The 19,012-nt window shown below is 44.1% G+C and overlaps 1 pseudogene across 1 annotated transcript; it reads right to left on the bottom strand.

Annotated features, from left to right (window-relative positions):
* Window positions 1-1,416: 1,416 nt before the first annotated feature.
* On the bottom strand, window positions 1,417-3,097 carry LOC147343201 (tubulin beta chain pseudogene; annotated as a pseudogene). Its single transcript, XR_015156880.1, has one exon. The product of XR_015156880.1 is annotated as a tubulin beta chain pseudogene (transcript).
* Between the last annotated feature and the right edge of the window lie 15,915 nt (window positions 3,098-19,012).

The following is a 19,012-nucleotide window of genomic DNA, read 5'->3' as shown; positions in this document are numbered from 1 at the left end:
TTAGGAGACACTATTTATAACTGATGACTAAATATGGTATTCTGAATTTTTTGACATTGTATTATAGGCATGCTGAGGTGAGCTTGAAGATTAAAATAAACTATACTAAAGCCTGTATTCAAAGACAAGCCAAAGTAAAAGATATATACCTGCCTGTGAATGTTGAGCTGTGGGCTGCCCACACCTGCTGCCCTCAGCCTTTCTCTGAGCGCTCAGGGGCGGGTGTTTCACCCTTGCCTCTGCTCACGATCCCCTAGGGCCCGGGGCGCCAGGCACCTTCTGAGATAACAGCAGCGGGGGAAGAAGTTCTGAACATCTGACTGTGCCATCCCATCCCTCCAGTGAACTCCTGAGTCATCTCTGCTATAACAAGACGCTGGATTTTTTAAAAGATTTTAATTTTATATTGGAGTATAGTTGATTAACAAACAACACTGTGACCATCTCATGTGAACAGCAAAGGGACTCAGCCATACACATACATGTACCCATTCTCCCTCAAACTCCGCTCCTCCAGGCTGCCACAAAACACTGAGCAGAGTTCCCTGTGCTTTATGGTAAAACCTTGTTGGTTATCCATTTTATTTATTTATTTTTTTCTTTTCAGTTCCCATTTATTTTTGGCTCTTGGGGCAATGTTCAACACAATAGAAATCTGAAGTGTAGAATAGGACAAAATCAAGAAGTGGGGAAGCAGTAGCAGGAGAGATGAGATGTTTGCCAAAAGATGGAAGGTGTTCTGTCCCCTGTCTGGGGAATGACGTTTAGGTGGCAGCACATACCTTTCCATATAAGTACAGAAGGGGTTGATACGTATCATTTTTTTTTTGATAAGAAAAGATGGGGTGGGGAGGGGCTTTCTGGAGACTTAGAGACCAAGGCTATCTCTTGCTTCTCTTGACCCCCTTTCTCAAACAGGAGAAAGGAGGGAATTCAACGTTATTATGAAGGAGATAAAGTGGAAGAGGAAGGGATTCCCACTTGATAGGGTGGGGGCCAGAAACTTGCAAAGGTAATAGCTTAGGACAGAACTTGGAAGGAGACTGAAAATGAAGATAATACTGTCAACACCTCTGCACAAGCTGAGAGGAGCGGGGAGATACCTGGCAGCTAGGACTTCAGTACCCTGGATGCCCCTCTCCAAACCCAACCCTTTCTGGTAGGGACTTCTACTCGCTCAGTTTCCTTCCCCTGGGCCAGCACACCGGCCTAGGATGGCAGTCACCAATCCAGGTTTTCAGCACACGGTTCTAAATGAGATTTGAGGAAACCCAGCCTCTTGGAGAGCTATCTCAAAAACAGAGAGGGAAATGTTAACTGGACAGATGGGAGGAGTGGGCACCAGAAGGAAAATGACAGGGTTACCCAGAATGCAGAAAATCTAGGCTCCCCAAAAGTGGAAAGAGAGAAGAGACATTCAACAAACAACAAATATTTATTGAGCGCCTATTATGTGCCAGGCACTGTTCTAGAATCCCCCCAAAAAAGAAAAACAAGATAGATGCAGAAAATGCAAATTCTGAGGGAGAGGAAAGGGGTCGTTGAGGAAGAAGGCTGAGGGGATTAAGAAGCCTAAGGTGATAGGGACTTGGCCTTAGGCCTCCTCTTCGGCCTCCTCACCGAAATCCTCTTCCTCTTCTGCGGTGGCATCCTGGTACTGCTGGTACTCGGAGACGAGGTCGTTCATGTTGCTCTCAGCCTCGGTGAACTCCGTCTCGTCCATGCCCTCACCTGTGTACCAGTGGAGGAAGGCCTTCCGGCGGAACATGGCCGTGAACTGCTCCGAGATGCGCTTGAACAGCTCCTGGATGGCCGTGCTGTTGCCAATGAAGGTGACTGCCATCTTCAGACCACGGGGTGGGATGTCGCAAACAGCTGTCTTGACATTGTTGGGGATCCATTCCACGAAGTAGCTGCTGTTCTTATTCTGCACGTTGAGCATCTGCTCATCTACCTCCTTCATGGACATCCACCCACGGAACACAGCAGCCACGGTGAGGTACCGGCCATGGCGGGGGTCACAGGCAGCCATCATGTTCTTGGCATCGAAGACCTGCTGGGTGAGCTCAGGGACAGTGAGGGCCCAATACTGCTGGCTGCCACAGCTGGTTAGAGGGGCAAAGCCAGGCACGAAGAAGTGGAGGCATGGGAAGGGCACCATGTTGACGGCCAGCTTGTGGAGGTCAGCATTGAGCTGGCCAGGGAAGCGGAGGCAAGTGGTGACTCCACTCATGGTGGCCGAGACGAGCTGGTTCAGGTCTCCATAGGTTGGTGTGGTCAGCTTGAGGGTGCAGAAACATATGTCGTAAAGGGCCTCGTTGTCAATGCAATAGGTTTCATCAGTGTTCTCCTCCAGCTGATGGACAGAGAGGGTGGCGTTGTAGGGCTCAACCACAGTGTCGGAAACTTTGGGTGAGGGCACCATGCTGAAGGTGTTCATGATGTGGTCAGGATACTCTTCACGGATCTTGCTGATGAGCAAGGTGCCCATTCTGGAGTCAGTGCCCCCACCCAGCGAGTGGGTCAGCTGGAAGCCCTGCAGGCAGTCACAGCTCTCGGCCTCCTTCCGAACCACATCCAGGACCGAGTCAACCAGCTCGGCTCCCTCTCTATAGTGGCCCTTGGCCCAGTTGTTGCCTGCCCCGGACTGACCAAAAACAAAGTTGTCTGATCTGAAGATCTGACCAAAAGGACCTGAGCGAACAGAATCCATGGTTCCGGGTTCTAGATCCACCAAGATAGCACGAGGGACATATTTGCCACCTGTGGCTTCATTGTAGTACACGGAGATACGGTCCAGTTGTAGGTCGCTGTCCCCATGATAGGTGCCAGTGGGGTCGATGCCATGTTCATCACTGATCACCTCCCAGAACTTGGCACCGATCTGATTGCCACACTGACCGGCCTGGATGTGCACGATTTCCCTCATTGTTAAAATTTATTCTAATCTTTTTGCTTGCCTCAAGGTGTGTATGGGGCAAAAAAATAATATGGAATTAGTTTTTCTCTGCTGCTAGTCGCAGGGTGGAAAGATGGAACAGGACCCGGAGGCTGAAGCAGCGAGGTCCGAACGCGGCGGCAGGAAGGTTCTGAGAGGGAGGGTTATCCATTTTAAATGTAGCAGAGTGTACATATCCATCCCAAACTCCTTGACTATCTCTTCCCTCCATTCTCGCCCCTGCCTGCAAACCAAAGTTCATTCTCTAAGTCTGTGAGTCTGTTTCTGTTCTGTAAATAAGTTCATTTGTATCATTTCTTTTTAGATTCCTCATATAAGGGATGTCATACAGTATTTCTTCTCCTTGGTCTGACTTTCTTCATTTCGCATGACAGTCTCTAGGTTCATCCATGTTGCTGCAAATGACATTATTTCATTCTTTTTAATGGCTTAGTAATATTCCATCATATATACGTACCACATCTTCTTTATTTATTCATCTGTAAGACACTGGATTTTTTTAAAAAAAATATTTTAATTTTTAACTGAAGGATAATTGCTTTACAGAATTTTGTTGTTTTCTGTCAGACATCAACATGATTCAGCCATAGGTATATATATGTCCCCTCCCTCTTGAAACTCCCTCTGTCTCCCTCCCAATCCCACCCCTCTAGGTTGATACAGCGCCCCTGTTTGAGTTCCCTGAGTCATACAGCAAATTCCCACGGGCTATCTATTTTACATATGGTAATGTAAGTTTCCCTGTTACTCTCTCTGTACATCTCACCCTCCCCTCCCCACTGCCCACCATGTCCACTAGTCTGTCCTCTATAAGACATTGGATTTTTAAATGGCATTAACATTGTCCAGTGGTCATGTATGGATGTGAAAGTCAGACTGGGAAGAAAGCTGAGCACTGAAGAATTGATGTTTTTGAACTGTGGTGTTGGAGAAGACTCTTGAGAGTCCCTTGGACTGCAAGGAGATCCAACCAGTCCATTCTGAAGGAGCTCAGTCCTGGGTGTTCTTTGGAAGGAAAGATGCTAAAGCTGAAACTTGGCCACCTCATGCGAAGAGTTGACTCACTGGAAAAGGCTCTGATGCTGGGAGGGATTGGGGTCAGGAAGAGAAGGGGCCGACAGAAGATGAGATGGCTGGATGGCATCACTGACTTGATGGACGTGAGTTTGGGTGAACTCTGGGAGTTGGTGATGGACAGGGAGGCCTTGCCTGGTGAGATTCATGGGGTTGCAAAGAGTCGGACACGACTGAGCGACTGAACTGAACTAAACTGAACTGAGCGACTGAATTGAATTGAACATAGTCCTAGATTTTTCAAAAATTAAAAATTAATTTTTAAAATTAATTCTTAAGTATACTAAAGTTCAAATTTGTTTTCAAAGAAATAGTTCTTATATTAGATGAGTATTAATTAGTTTTTCTAAAGCTCACTTAAATATTATAGAGATAAATCAACTGGCATACTAGGTTTTGGAACAAATTCAACTACATGATTCTTGGTATATTTGCAAGAGTAGCAAATAATTGCAAAATTTACAATACTTACAAGTATATTTCTGCTCTGGTTGGAGCATAAATTTGTGACTGTAATAGAATGTTTCTTGACTTCCTACTTTTGCATTCCAGTCCTCTATAATGAAAAGGACATCTTTTTTGGGTGTTAGTTCTAAAGGTCTTGTAGGTCTTCAAAGAACTGTTCAACTTCAGCCTCTTCAGTGTTACTGGTTGGGCATAGACTTGGATTCCCCTGATATTGAATGGTTTGCCTTGGAAACGAACAGAGATCATTCTGTCATTTTTGAGATTGCATCCAAGTACTGCATTTTGGACTCTTTTGGTGACTATGATGGCTACTCCATTTCTTCTAAGGGATTCTTGCGCAAAGTAGTAGATACAATGATCATCTGAGTTAAATTCACCCATTCCAGTCCATCTGAGTTTGCTGATTCCTAGAATGTCGATGTTCACTCTTGTCATCACCTGTTTGACCACTTCCAATTTGCCTTAATTCATGGAACTAACATTCCAGGTTCCTATGCAATATTGCTCTTTACAGCATCGGACCTTGCTTCTATCACCAGTCACATCCACAGCTGGGTATTGTTTTTGCTTTGGCTCCATCCCTTCATTCTTTCTGCAGTTACTTCTCCACTGATCTCCAATAGCATATTGGGCACCTACCAACCTGGGGTGTTCATCTTTCAGTATCCTATCTTTTTGCCTTTTCATACTGTTCATGGGGTTCTCAAGGCAAGAATACTGAAGTGGTTTGCCATTCCCTTCTCCAGTGGACCATATTCTGTTGTACCTCTCCACATGACTCATCTGTCTTGGGTGGCCCCACAAGGCATGGCTTAGTTGCACTGAGTTAGACAAGAATGAAGCAGGGCAAAGGCTAATAGAGTTCTGCCAAGAGAACGCACTGGTCATAGCAAACACCTTCTTCCAACAACACAAGAGAAGACTCTACACATGGACATCACCAGATGGTCGACACCAAAATCAGATTGATTATATTCTTTGCAGCTAAAGATGAAGAAGCTCTATACAGTCAGTAAAAACAAGACCGGGAGCTGACTGTGGCTCAGATCATGAACTCCTTATTGCTAAATTCAGACTGAAATTGAAAAGTGGAGAAAACTACTATACCATTTAGGTATGATCTAAATCAAATCCCTTATGACTATACAGTGGAAGTGAGAAATATATTTAAGGAACTAGATCTGATAGACAGAGTGCCTGATGAACTATGGACGGAGGTTCGTGACATTGTACAGGAGACAAGAATCAAGACCATCCCCAAGAAAAAGAAATGCAAAAAAGCAAAATGTCTGTCAGAGAAGGCCTTACAAATAGCCGTGAAAAGAAGAGAAGCGAAAAGCAAAGGAGAAAAGGAAAGATATACCCATTTGAATGCAGAGTTCCAAAGAATAGCAAGGAGAGATAAGAAAGCCTTCTTCAGTGATCAGTGCAAACAAATAGAGGAAAACAATAGAATGGGAAAGACTAGAGATCTCTTCAAGAAAATTAGAGATACCAAGGGAACATTTCATGTAAAGATGGGCTCGATAAAGGACAGAGATGGTATGGACCTAACAGAAGCAGAAGATATTAAGAAGAGGTGGCAAGAATACACAGAAGAACTATAAAAAAAGATCTTCACAAACCAGATGATCACGATGGTGTGATCACTCACCTAGAGCCAGACAAACAGGAATGTGAAGTCAAGTGGGCCTTAGAAAGCATCACTATGAGCAAAACTAGTTGAGGTGATGGAATTCCAGTTGAGCTATTCCAAATCCTGAAAGATGATGCTGTGAAAGTGCTGCACTCAATATGCCAGCAAATTTGGAAAACTCAGCAGTGGCCACAGGACTGGAAAAGGTCAGTTTTCATTCCAATCCCAAAGAAAGGCAATGCCAAAGAATGCTCAAACTACCCCACAATTGCACTCATCTCACACGCTAGTAAAGTGATGCTCAAAATTCTGCAAGCCAGGCTTCAGCAATATGTGAACCATGAACTTCCAGATGTTCAAGCCAGTTTTCGAAAAGGCAGAGGAACCAGAGATCAAATTGCCAACATCCGCTTGATCATCAAAAAAGCAAGAGAATTCCAGAAAAACATCTATTTCTGCTTTATTGACTATGCCAAAGCCTTTGACTGTGTGGATCACAAGAAACTGTGGAAAATTCTGAAAGACATGGGAATTTCAGACCACCTGACCTGCCTCTTGAGAAACCTGTATGCAGGTCAGGAAGCAACAGTTAGAACTGGACATGGAACAACAGACTGGGCCCAAATAGGAAAAGGAGAACGTCGTTGCTGTATATTGTCACCCTGCTTATTTAACTTATATGCAGAGTACATCATGAGAAACGCTGGACTGGAGGAACACAAGTTGGAATCAAGATTGCCAGGAGAAATATCAATAACCTCAGATATGCAGATGACACCACACTTATGGCAGAAAGTGAAGAGGAACTAAAAAGCCTCTTGATGCAAGTGAAAGAGGAGAGTGAAAAAGTTGGCTTAAAGCTCAACATTCAGAAAACGAAGATCATGGCATCTGGTCCCATCACTTCATGGGAAACAGATGGAGAAACAGTGGAAACAGTGTCAGACTTTATTTTCTGGGGCTCCAAAATCACTGCAGATGGTGACTGCAGCCATGAAATTAAAAGACTCTAACTTCTTGGAAGGAAAGTTATGACCAACCTAGATAGCATATTCAAAAGCAGAGACATTACCTTGCCAACAAAAGTCTGTCTAGTCAAGGCTATGGTTTTTCCAGTAGTCATGTATGGATCTAAGAGTTGGACTATAAAGAAAGCTGAGCACCGAAGAATTGATGCTTTTGAACTGTGGTGTTGGAGAAGACTCTTGAGAGTCCCTTGGACTGCAAGGAGATCCAACCAGTCCATCCTAAAGGAGGTCAGTCCTGGGTGTTCATTGGAAGGACTGATGTTGAAGCTGAAGCTCCAATACTTTGGCCACCTGATGTGAAGAGCTGACTCATTTGAAAAGATGCTGGGAAGGATTGAGGGCAGGAGGAGAAGGGAATGACAGAGGATGAGATGGTTGGTGGCATGACTGACTCAATGCACATGGGTTTGGGTGGACTCCAGGAGTTGGTGATGGACAGGGAGGCCTGGCGTTCTGCAGTTCATAGGGTCGCAAAGAGTCAGACACGACTGAGCGACTGAACTGAACTGAACTGAATCGAATGTTGCCTACAAGTCCAGCAAGTGTCCAGCTATTCTCCACTATCTCTCCTTGCTTGGAGGATCTCTCCTTGTTCCAAGGCTTTAAACACCCTTGACAAACTGATTCTTCCCAGAATTATACTGTAGCGTGAGTCTTTCTTTTGAACTTTGGTCTCCTATATCCAACACCTCACTCTCCATTTCTGCTTAGCCATCTAGCAGGCACCTCAAATTTAATATGTTTTAAAAAAAAATCCTTTATCCCACCTCCCTCCAGCTTGCCCTTCTCTTTCTCATCTTGTCAACTGTAAATCCATTCTTCTTGTTACTGAGACTGATAATAACCTGGTGTCACATGTTACACTCGGGCTACAAGTATATTCTCTCAACCTTACTTTGGAATTGTAGTTCAACTAATCCAACACTTCTCCCCACTGCTCAGAAAATGGTGCAAGGTATTGTACATTTATCTGCTGCTAAGACCATCAGGCTGGTTTTAGAAAAGGCAGAGGAACCAGAGATCAAATTGCCAACATCCGCTTGATCATCGAAAAAGCAAGAGAGTTCCAGAAAAACATCTATTTCTGCTTTATTGACTATGCCAAAGCCTTTGACTGTGTGGATCACAACAAACTGTGGAAAATTCTGAAAGAGATGGGAATACCAGACCACCTGACCTGCCTCTTGAGAAATCTGTATGCAGGTCAGGAAGCAACAGTTAGAACTGGACATGGAACAACAGATTGGTTCCAAATAGGAAAAGGAGTACGTCAAGGCTGTATATTGTCAGCCTGCTTATTTAACTTATATGCAGAGTACATCATGAGAAACGCTGGGCTAGAGGAAGCACAAGTTGGAATCAAGATTGCCAGGAGAAATATCAATAACCTCAGATATGCAGATGACACCACCCTTATGGCAGAAAGTGAAGAGGAACTAAAAAGCCTCTTGATGCAAGTGAAAGAGGAGAGTGAAAAAGTTGGCTTAAAGCTCAACATTCAGAAATCGAAGGTCATGGCATCTGGTCCCATCACTTCATGGGAAATAGATGGAGAAACAGTGGAAACAGTGTCAGACTTTATTTTTTTGGGTTCCAAAATCACTGCAGATGGTGACTGCAGCCATGAAATTAAAAGATGCTTACTCCTTGGAAGGAAAGTTATGACCAACCTAGATAGCATATTGAAAAGCAGAGACATTACTTTGCCAACAAAGGTTTGTCTAGTCAAGGCTATGGTTTTTCCAGCAGTCATGTATGGATGTGAGAGTTGGACGGTGAAGAAAGCTGAGTGCCGAAGAATTGATGCTTTTGAACTGTGGTGTTGGAGAAGACTCTTGAGAGTCCCTTGGACTGCAAGGAGATCCAACCAGTCCATTCTGAAGGAGATCAGTCCTGGGTGTTCTCTGGAAGGAATTATGCTAAAGCTGAAACTCCAGTACTTTGGCCACCTCACGCGAAGAGTTGACTCACTGGAAAAGACTCTAATGCTGGGAGGTATTGGGGGCAGGAGGAAAAGGGGACGACAGAGGATGAGATGGCTGGATGGCATCACTGACTCGATGGACTTGAGTTTGAGTGAACTCCGGGAGTTGGTGATGGACAGGGAGGCCTGGCGTGCTGCAATTCATGGGGTCGCAAAGAGTCAGACATGACTGAGAGACTGAACTGAACTGAAGTGAATATGGACATTAATATATGCATTTGGTGCCTCTCCAGACCCCACCTGTAGGAGCTGAGTCTCTAAGTGTGTCTGGCATGTGTTCAGAAACAAGCCGCATGTCTCACTGCTCCAGCTGCCTCTTGGTGGTTTCAGCGATACGCTAGAAGCTCCTGTCAGCCCTGCCTCCTGTCTGCTCTCCACTGTTTTGTCAGGGTACGTGAGTCGGCTTCTCTCATACCCTCTCCCAGCTTTGTGTTTCCACCCAGGGGTCTAGACACAAAGCATTCTTCCACCTTTATCAGTCCAAAACGAAAAGCCTATCTTTGTAGCAACTTTAAGAAACGTTAAAGTTGGGGAGTGGGAGTGGACATTGCACAAATATTAATTGATTTTTTTCAGTGTGAGAGAGCCACAAAATTATTGAATTTCAAGCTGGAAAAGAACCTAAAATATCTAAAAATATAAAACTATTATTGTGGATATTCTTCATGAACTTGTGTCAGATTGCCTATGAACTCACTCTAAAATGTCAAGTCACTTGCATGAGCAATAAATTCCAATGTCTCCCTGCTAAGACTGGGACATATATAAAACTCTCATCAAACCAGTAAAGCCATCCAGCAAGTGGCCTCTTTATAGGCAGCTGTATCTACCGCTATCTCCTTCATAAAATTTCCTTCTTGCCTTGGAGTTCAACTGTTTCTCCTGAATTCCACAGCCTTGAGTGAAGTTTAGGCCAATTCATTTTCAATGAATTTCTTACATACTGTCTTATTTTACTTAGCTAGCATGTTTTATTAGGGTGTGAACTGTATTTATTTATTCTATTGGTTCTATGTTCACAGTAGATTGTTAAGGTTGATTATTTACATGAATCAATTAACCAGTGCAAAATGTCAATCATATATTTCCCTATTAAGCCCAACTACAAAATGTGTTCCTTTGCAGTAAATCATTCATTGGTTCATTTCATTCATTTATCAGCAAAGTGTTTTCTATTGTGGGAGATGGAATGAGGGATTGAAAACAAGGCTTAAGGGTGCTTCCCTGGCTTCTGTTAAACAACGGGGTAGGAATGAGGAGGGAGAGGCTTGATGGTGCTGGGGGAGTCAGGTTCCCAAGTGATGACACCAGCATTCCATGACATCAAGTTACCAAGGCTTCCTTTGGGCCTCCGTACACGAGTGGAGCTCAGAAGACAGGTTTAATCCAGACTGCTTTGAGAAATAGTAGGAGGTATATGGCCTTAGAAAAATTAATGTGAGGGAAACAGTGATCAGCTGTTGATGTTAAGAAACAAAGACAGAAGGGAGGGAGGAAAAGGGAAAACATAACATAGTCTGAAAACAGTGAATCTTGTTTGCTGATTTTTTGTTTTGTAAAATAATTATGTAGCAGCTAGAAAGAAGTCGGTCTGAGCAGGCTTCCCAGGTTGCCCAGTGGTAAAGAATCTCCCTGCCAATGCAGGAGACCCTGGTTCAATCCCTGGTTCAGGAAGATTCCCTGGAGAAGGAAATGGCAACCCACTCTAGTATTTTGGCTGGATAATTCCATGGACAGAGGAGCCTGGTGGGCTACAGTCCGTGGGGTTGCAAAGAGTCGGACACGACTGAGCACACACACACACACACACAAAGGTATCAGAGGAAACAGTTTCCATTGACCATGGATTCTCCATCACCATAAACTCTCCAGCATAAGTGAGCTTAGCTGTGGCATGTACCTGGCTTGCTATCCCGATAACACCCTCCAGTCTCCTCCTACCTGCATATTGCAGCCGTATCACTGTCCTTTCAGGATATCTCAGTGGGATCTAAAGCCATGGAATGGATGTGATCACCTAAGGAGGGAGTGCGTACAGAGAGGAACAGGAATCCAGGATACAAAATGAGCTAGAAATTCTACTGATCAAGTAGAGAAGGGACACCAGCAGAGACAGAATAATAGTCATCAGTAAGGCAGAAGGATAACCAGTAGAGTGCCATTCCTTGGAAGTTGAGAGTGGAGAGTTTTTTTAGGAGGGGGTGATCAGCTGTGTCTACCGTTGCTGAGTCATCTCACATTTAATTAATTCTCCTGTGTGTTGTTCTTCCCTGGTGGCTCAGATGGTAATTCTCTTGTGGATTGTCTTAAAATAGAATTGAGAGTTTCAATCCAAGGTCACAAATGCAAAAGAAAAAAATAGGTTTATTTTCAAAAGAATTTAGGTTAATTGGATATGGAGTTAATTGCAACGAACATATAGATCAGATCAGATCAGTCGCTCAGTCCTGTCTGACTCTTTGTGACCCCCTGAATTGCAGCACGCCAGGCCTCCCTGTCCCTCACCAACTCCCGGAGTTCACTCAGACTCACATCCATCGAGTCAGTGATGCCATTCAGCCATCTCATCCTCTGTCGTCCCCTTCTCCTCCTGCCCCCAATCCCTCCCAGCATCAGAGTCTTTTCCAATGAGTCAACTCTTCGAATGAGGTGGCCAAAGTACTGGAGTTTCAGCTTTAGCATCAGTCCTTCCAAAGAAATCTCAGGGCTGATGTCCTTCAGAATGGACTGGTTGGATCTCCTTGCAGTCCAAGGGACTCTCAAGAGTCTTCTCCAACGAACATATATAAACTGCTTTAATAAAAATCATTTATTGTTTTATTTTGCAAATTGTGTTAAAATACACACAACATAAAATTTGCCATTTTTAGCCATTTTTTAGTGTACAATTCAGAGGCAATAAATACATTTACTTTGTCGTTCCATCACCACCATCCATCTCCAGAACACTTTGATTTTGCAAAACTGAAACTCTGTCCTTGTTAATCGATCACTCTCCCATTCCTTCTTCCCCAGTCCCAGCTCTACATAGGTATCTCTCTATAAATAGAATCATTTGTTCCTTTGGACTAACATTTCACTTAGCTTTATCTCTTCAAGATAAACCACTCTTTTCCTCAGTGGTTGCACCATTTTACATTACTACCAACAAAGAGCAAAGATTTCAAAATCTCCATAGCCACACAACATTTGCCATTTTCTATTTTTTTCACAGTAGCCATCTAATGGGTAAGAGGTGGCATCTTCTTATGGTTTTGATTTGCATATCCTTAATGATTAGTCATATTAAGCACGTTTTTATGTGTTTATTGGTAATTTGTGTAGTTGATACTAGGCAGGGCTCTGTGGGGCTCCTGGGCACGGAGACTTTCTGTGTCCCCCACTTCTTTGTAGGAAACAGCCTTCATTCATCCTCCATGACCTTCCCCGAGTTCCAATGGGTAGATTCAAGCAGTTGTTAATCAGGGAAGGGAAGGCACACCAGACCAGGTTGAAACAGACAGTCAAGAGCAGCCTTGGGGCAAGGTCCTGTTTCCCCATCCACGGATACACACAACACCTTTAAGTTATTTTGCAGATACTGAAACCCCCTCCAGGTGGGAGAAGTTAACAAAGATTAACCATGGTATGCATCCCTCGAGTATGTAGACCCCAGACAAGTGGAACCTGAAGGTTGATGATGCTCACTCCTACTTACCTCACCACCAACCCATCAGAAGAATGTCCATGAGGTGATCATGCTCTCTTTGAACCATTGCTATAAAACTTCTATCTTCTCCAAGTTGGGACACATAGCTTTTCAAGGCAGGAGCCTGCTGTGTGCCTGATTGCCTGGCAAAGCAATATAAAGCTATCCTTTTCTGCTTTATCCAAAACTCTGTCTCCAAGATTCAATTCAGCACCAGCGCACAGAGAAGCTGAGCTTTTGGCATCGTAGCTTCTTTGGGGAAAAGGCAATGGCACCCCACTCCAGTACTCTTGCCTGGAAAATCCCGTGGATGGAGGAGCCTGATGGGCTGCAGTCCCTGGGGTCGCTAAGAGTCAGACACGACTGAGTGACTTCCCTTTTACTTTTCACTTTCATGCATTGGAGAAGGAAATGGCAACCCACTCCAGTGTTCTCACCTGGAGAATCCCAGGGACGGAGGAGCCTCGTGGGCTGCCATCTATGAGGTCGCACAGAGTTGGACACGACTGAAGCGACTTAGCAGCAGCAGCAGCAGCTTCTTTGGGGAAATGTCCATGCAAGTTCTTTGCCTGCTCTTTAATCAGTTGTTTTCTGTTGAGCTACAGGAGTCCTTAATATACTCTGGATATTAACCCCATATCAGATATATGATTTGCAAATATTTTCTTCCATTCTATAGGTTGCCCTTTGACTCTGTTGATTGTGTCCTTTGATAAGCAGAAGTTTGTAATTTTGATGTAAAAGAGTCATATATTCTTATAACTGATTAATGATACCTCATAGTTCAGTGTGGCTTGTGGACTGTGAATCAAACAAACAAACAAAAAGAATATTCGGTTCTTTTCCACAGTTCAGTCAAAATTAATTTGACAGTAACTCTGAACACATCATTGATGACCAGTTGTGACTTTTGTCCCACCAATAAAATGCACAATGTTTCCATGGAAAATAAATCATAAAATCTTTTCAGTGTATTTTAAGAGAAAAGAAAATTTCAGGGTAGAGTTTACCTTATATTTACTGTTTTTAAGCAGGTATGATTTTGTGCTTGTTCAAGTGGCCAGTTAACAAAAATGTAATATTCTGAATCTATTTTCAGAGCATTCTGAAGTTGGTGAATTACTTGTTGCTTCATCATATAAGACATGTACACCTAGGTATGGGAAGTAGATTGTGTCAACATTGCTTTCCTAAGAAAAGCTATCACAACAACCATCCTATGCCCACGGGCCCCATCAGAACCGATCGCTTGCTGCTGACTACCTATGTCAGGTTTTCCACGGAAAGCAGTCTTACCCAGCAACAGGATTTTGTCATACTGTCAAACTTTATCAAACTGGTAAAATTAAGAAACTAGATATTCCCATAGTCTCTCTGCTTATAAAAATTGGGTTTGGGATTGACATATGTACAGTATTGATACTATGTATAAAATAGATAACTAGTAAGGATCTGCAGGATAGCAACAGGAAACTCTACTCAGTGCTATGTGGTGACCTAGATGGGAAGGAAATCCAGAAGAGAGGGGATGTATGTGTACATACAGCTGATTCACTTTGCTGTACAGCAGAAACTCAAAGCAGCTATACTCCAAAAAATTAAAAAAAAAAAAAACGAATAAGAAGTGTCACAAGCTTCTATAAATATGAAGTAGCTATTATTATGCTAGATTTGTAACCTTATGGACAAAGCTGTGAGAGTTGCCATCTCTATTATAGGGTCAGAGAAGTTTCCAGAACATGCATTCTATAGGCAAAGGGTAAAAAGATTTTTTTTTCCCTGTGGAAAATTCCACTGGGATTCTGCCAGCTTTTTCCAAAACTATGATTTGGATCTTCAGGAAAGTGGCTATTTAAAATGATTCAATACTTTTATCAAACAGTCAGATTGAATTACTCTGACAATCGAGGTTTCCAAACAAGAGCAAGCCATGCATGGTGTTCTTTCTTTTTTTTTTTTTAAACCACTTCCAAAGTGGTTATCTAAGTTCTCCATCTGATAGTAGTCAGATGGAGCTGAATGTGGTGGAAGCGGAGAAGAGAAGGCTAGAAACTGGCCTTATCTCCAAGCCCTGAATTACACTTTAGCTACAGTTCAGCAAGCTTTCGGCCTGTGGAGGAAGCAATGGAAGGGAGAGAATGTGTCTGGGAGGCCGTATAATAGAGTACAAAGATTACAAATCCTGAGACACAGATCCTGCGTTGACTCAGTATGTGAACTCAGGCAGGCTACCGAACCTTTCCAAACTTTAGTTTTCTCGGAAGTAAAAGGAGGATTCATGTATTTACTTAACCAATGGGGGCGAAGGTTTACTGTGAACAGGGAAGTCTTGGGTGAAGTCACTTTTTTTAGGCAAACTGAAGCATGTAGAGTCCCAGTGCCAGGGACAGCAGGGGACTGTGCGGACGTGCACGCTTCCCATCTCCCAGGGCGGGGTACACGGAAAGGTTAAGCCTGTCACCGTAGAGTCTTCTTGCCCAAGTGATTTACATACATTTTTCCATAACCTTTTACCTTGAGTTTTAAATGTTGGAAAGAGAATGGCATATTAGTTTAGAGAATGAATTAGCTTTGCCACAATTTCACATACCAACACTATACTGAGGTAAGTGGATTGCCATGACAAACTAACCACAAATTTTCAGTGGCTTAATACAAAAAAAGCACCAGCTCCTGGGCTGGGTCCTGGGGACACATTAGTAAGCCAAACACTTATGGTCCCTAGTCTCCAGGTGAACAATTGTAAAACCCATCGCATAGGTGTTCACGCATGCTCAGTTGTTTGAGTTGTGTCCGACTCTTTGTGACTCTTTGGACTGCAGCCCGCCAGGCTCCTGTGTCCATGGAATTTTCCAGGCAAGAATACTGGAGTGGGTTGCCATATCCTCCTCCAGGGCATCTTTCCAACCAGGGATCTATTCGGCATTTCCTGCATTGGTTGATGGATTCTTAACCACTGAGCCACCTGAGAAGCCCCACCTCATAGGCCTCAGAACAAAAATAGAAATAATGGTAACAGTGTTACCAGTTATTGAGTGCCCCATGTGCCAATTTAGAACATTTTACCTCACAATAACCTTATGAGGAGGGTGTTTTGATTATTGTCTAGCAGATTAGGAAGCTGAGGCAGAGAGTAGTTAAGTAACTTGCACAAAATCATCAGCTAAAAAAGCAGGAGGGCTGGAATTTGAAATCAAGCAATATAGCTCCAGAGTCAGTTCTCTTAAGCTCAGGACCAGCTCTATGTGCGTGGTACTCTGTGGTCACACAGCACCCCACACTTAGTTTAATGCTCTGCTGTCGCCATCTTAAATTTTTAAATAATTCTTGAACATAGGGCCCTACATTTCCATTTTGCACTCAGTTCAGTTCAGTTCAGTCGCTCAGTCGTGTCCGACTCTTTGCGACCCCATGACTTGCAGCACACCAGGCCTCCCTGTCCATCACCAACTCCCAGAGTTCACCCAAACTCATGTCCATCGAGTCGGTGATGCCATCCAGCCATCTCATCCTCTGTCGTCCCCTTCTCCTCCTGCCCCCAATCCCTCCCAGCATCAGAGTCTTTTCCAATGAGTCAACTCTTCGCATGAGGTGGCCAAAGTATTGGAGTTTCAGCTTTAGCATGAGTCCTTCCAAAGAACACTCAGGACTGATCTCCTTTAGAATGGACTGGTTGGATCTCCTTGCAGTCCAAGGGCTAGGTTCTATAAATTTAGATAGCTGCTTCCTTACTATGCTATACTGTCCCAGGAAAAGAAAAACCAGGCATTTATAAAAGTTAGAGAACTTTCCTGGCCTTCCAATGGTCAAGATTGTGTTTCCAATGCAAGGGGCACAGGTTAGGGAATTAAGATCCTGAATGCCACACAATGCAGAGAAAAAAAAAAAAAAAAAAAAACCCAAAGCAAAACAGTAGAAAAGTTTAGAACATAGTCATAAACTGAGAAGTCTTTGTGAATTATTTTATTTACTTAGCCAAATGTTTTCTAATCTGCATTGTGCCATGAGTAATAATGGCACGGCAACCAAAAGAGGCTTGCCCTTGTGTTGCCCCAGACCAAGAAGGCGTGCCTTACACCTACCAGTCTCCTGTTTTAGCTTCCTTGCCACTTGATATTAGAGAGAGCTTATTCAGTCTTGGTTTTCAGATCAGGAATTTGCAGCTTTAGTGATTCAGCTAAGGTCACATGATTGTTTAGAGCAAAAACAAGATCCAATGGCAGAAGGTCTGACTCCTGGCTGGTGCCTTTCCCAACACTCTGTATGATTTCCAATTCTTGAAATGTGAGAGTTAATGCAAATAATGCAGGTGAATAGGACAACAATGGGGAAAATGGATTTGCTGGAAATAATATATTACAGCAACCCTCATTATCAATATTTGGATTTTACTTTTAATTCAGTAAGTGGGACAAAGCTGGAGAGCTTTGCGTGTGTGTGTGTGTGTGTGTGTGTGTGTTAGTTGCTTAGTTGTGTCCGACTCTGCAACCCCATAGATTGTAGCCCACCAGGCTCCCCTGTCCCTGGGATTCTCCAGGCAAGAACACTGGAGTGGGTTGCCATTTCCTTCTCTCTTTTTTTTAAATTGGAGGATAATTGCTTTACAATGTTGTGTTGGTTTCTGCTATACAATAACGTGAATCAGCTGTAAGTATACATATATCCTCTCCCTCTTGAGTCTCCCTCCCACCACCCCCAACCTCACCCATTTAGGTCTTCACAGAGCACCGACTGAGTCTTCAGTGCCTTACTGCTGCTTCCCGATTGCTATCTATTCCACACGTTACGGTAGTGTCTGTTTGTTGTTGTTCAGTCGTTAAGCTGTGTCCAGCTCTGCGATCCCATGGACTCAAGCATGCCAGGGTTCCCAGTCCTTCACTATCTCCTGGAGCTTGCTCAAACTCATGTTCATTGAGTCAGTGATGCCATCCAACCATCTCATCCTCTGTTGTCCTCTTCCGGAACAGTCCTTGTTATAGCATCTGAAAGGGTAGGCTTGTAGAGAATGGCTCAAAAGTACGGCTCAGGGAATGTGATTATCCTGGAAATGCCGACCAGTTATTACTTGGGTGACTGCTTGTGGGGCCGAACGACAGTGAGCAGGACTTGGATTTCTCAGAGCATCTTCATCATGGCTTTTTGCCCAGAATGTCCAGGGAAAATGGTGTAAAGCTGGAGTCTGTGAGTCGGGGCTTTTTGTTTTGTTTAGTTTCTATTATTAGTTTTTGTACCAATCACAAGGAATTGTTTTTTATTGTTTGTGTATTTTTGGTTACACTGGGTCTTGGTTGCCGCAGGCGGACTCTCTCTAGTTTCGGAGCAGGGGCTTCTCATTGCGGTGGCTTCTCTTGTTGCTGAGCAAGGGGCTCTGGGTGGGTGGGTTCTCGTGGTTCGGCTCTCCAGGTTCTAGAGCTGGGCTCAGTAGTTGTGGCCCAGGGGCTTAGTTGCTCCAGGGCATATGGAATCCTCTGCACCAAGGGTCAGGTTGTGTCCCCTGCACGGTCAGGCACACTCCTATCCACAGTACCACCAGGGATGTCCTAGGAGTGAGACTTGAACCACAGGATCAAATGTGAGCAGCAGGGTAGTTTCTCATGTACTCTCAGGGGCCTACGGTTCCATCTTACCTTACAGAGGAGGCAGGGAACATAGACGCGCAGGTGGTCAGCCTTCCCCAGGGAGGACTGGGAAGTGAAATGTGAAGCCTGCTGCTAGACAATCTTCTGTCTAAGTGAACCAGATCATCCCCTGACCCCCGCCCGCCCACCCATAAACTTTATTGGTTTTTATTGTTGAGAACAGTATAGGACTGTAGCTGCAAGTATGGTCCTCTGTTGGTCTGAAACAGCTTCAAGGACCACCGCCAGGGTTTTAGCTGCAATTGCAGATAAATCTCCATTTCTCAGAGGCTTGTGACAGTAAAGCTTGTTTGATGCTGACTTTGTAGTCCAGTGTTCCTGGTTGGGCAGCTTTCTGTGCAGTCACTGGGGACCCGATCCTATCGAATCCTGGCTCCCACCCTCCCTCTGGGCCTTGTGTTCTCCCTGTTCAGACAGTGGATTAGGAAGGAGCGAGTAGGCGGAGGATGATGAAGGCCTGCCTGGCAGATGTTTGCCGAGGGAGATGTGGGAGATGCAGAAGATGCAGGAGATGCAGGAGACGCCAGGATGCAGGA

The sequence above is a fragment of the Bos grunniens genome, chromosome 28 (genome assembly GCF_055505025.1).
Source record: "Bos grunniens cultivar Pamir isolate PY7600 chromosome 28, Bosgru_T2T1.0, whole genome shotgun sequence".
In the NCBI taxonomy this organism is placed as follows: domain Eukaryota; kingdom Metazoa; phylum Chordata; class Mammalia; order Artiodactyla; family Bovidae; genus Bos; species Bos grunniens.
Note: the sequence above shows the minus strand (reverse complement) of the source record. Positions and strands in the feature narration are given on the sequence as shown.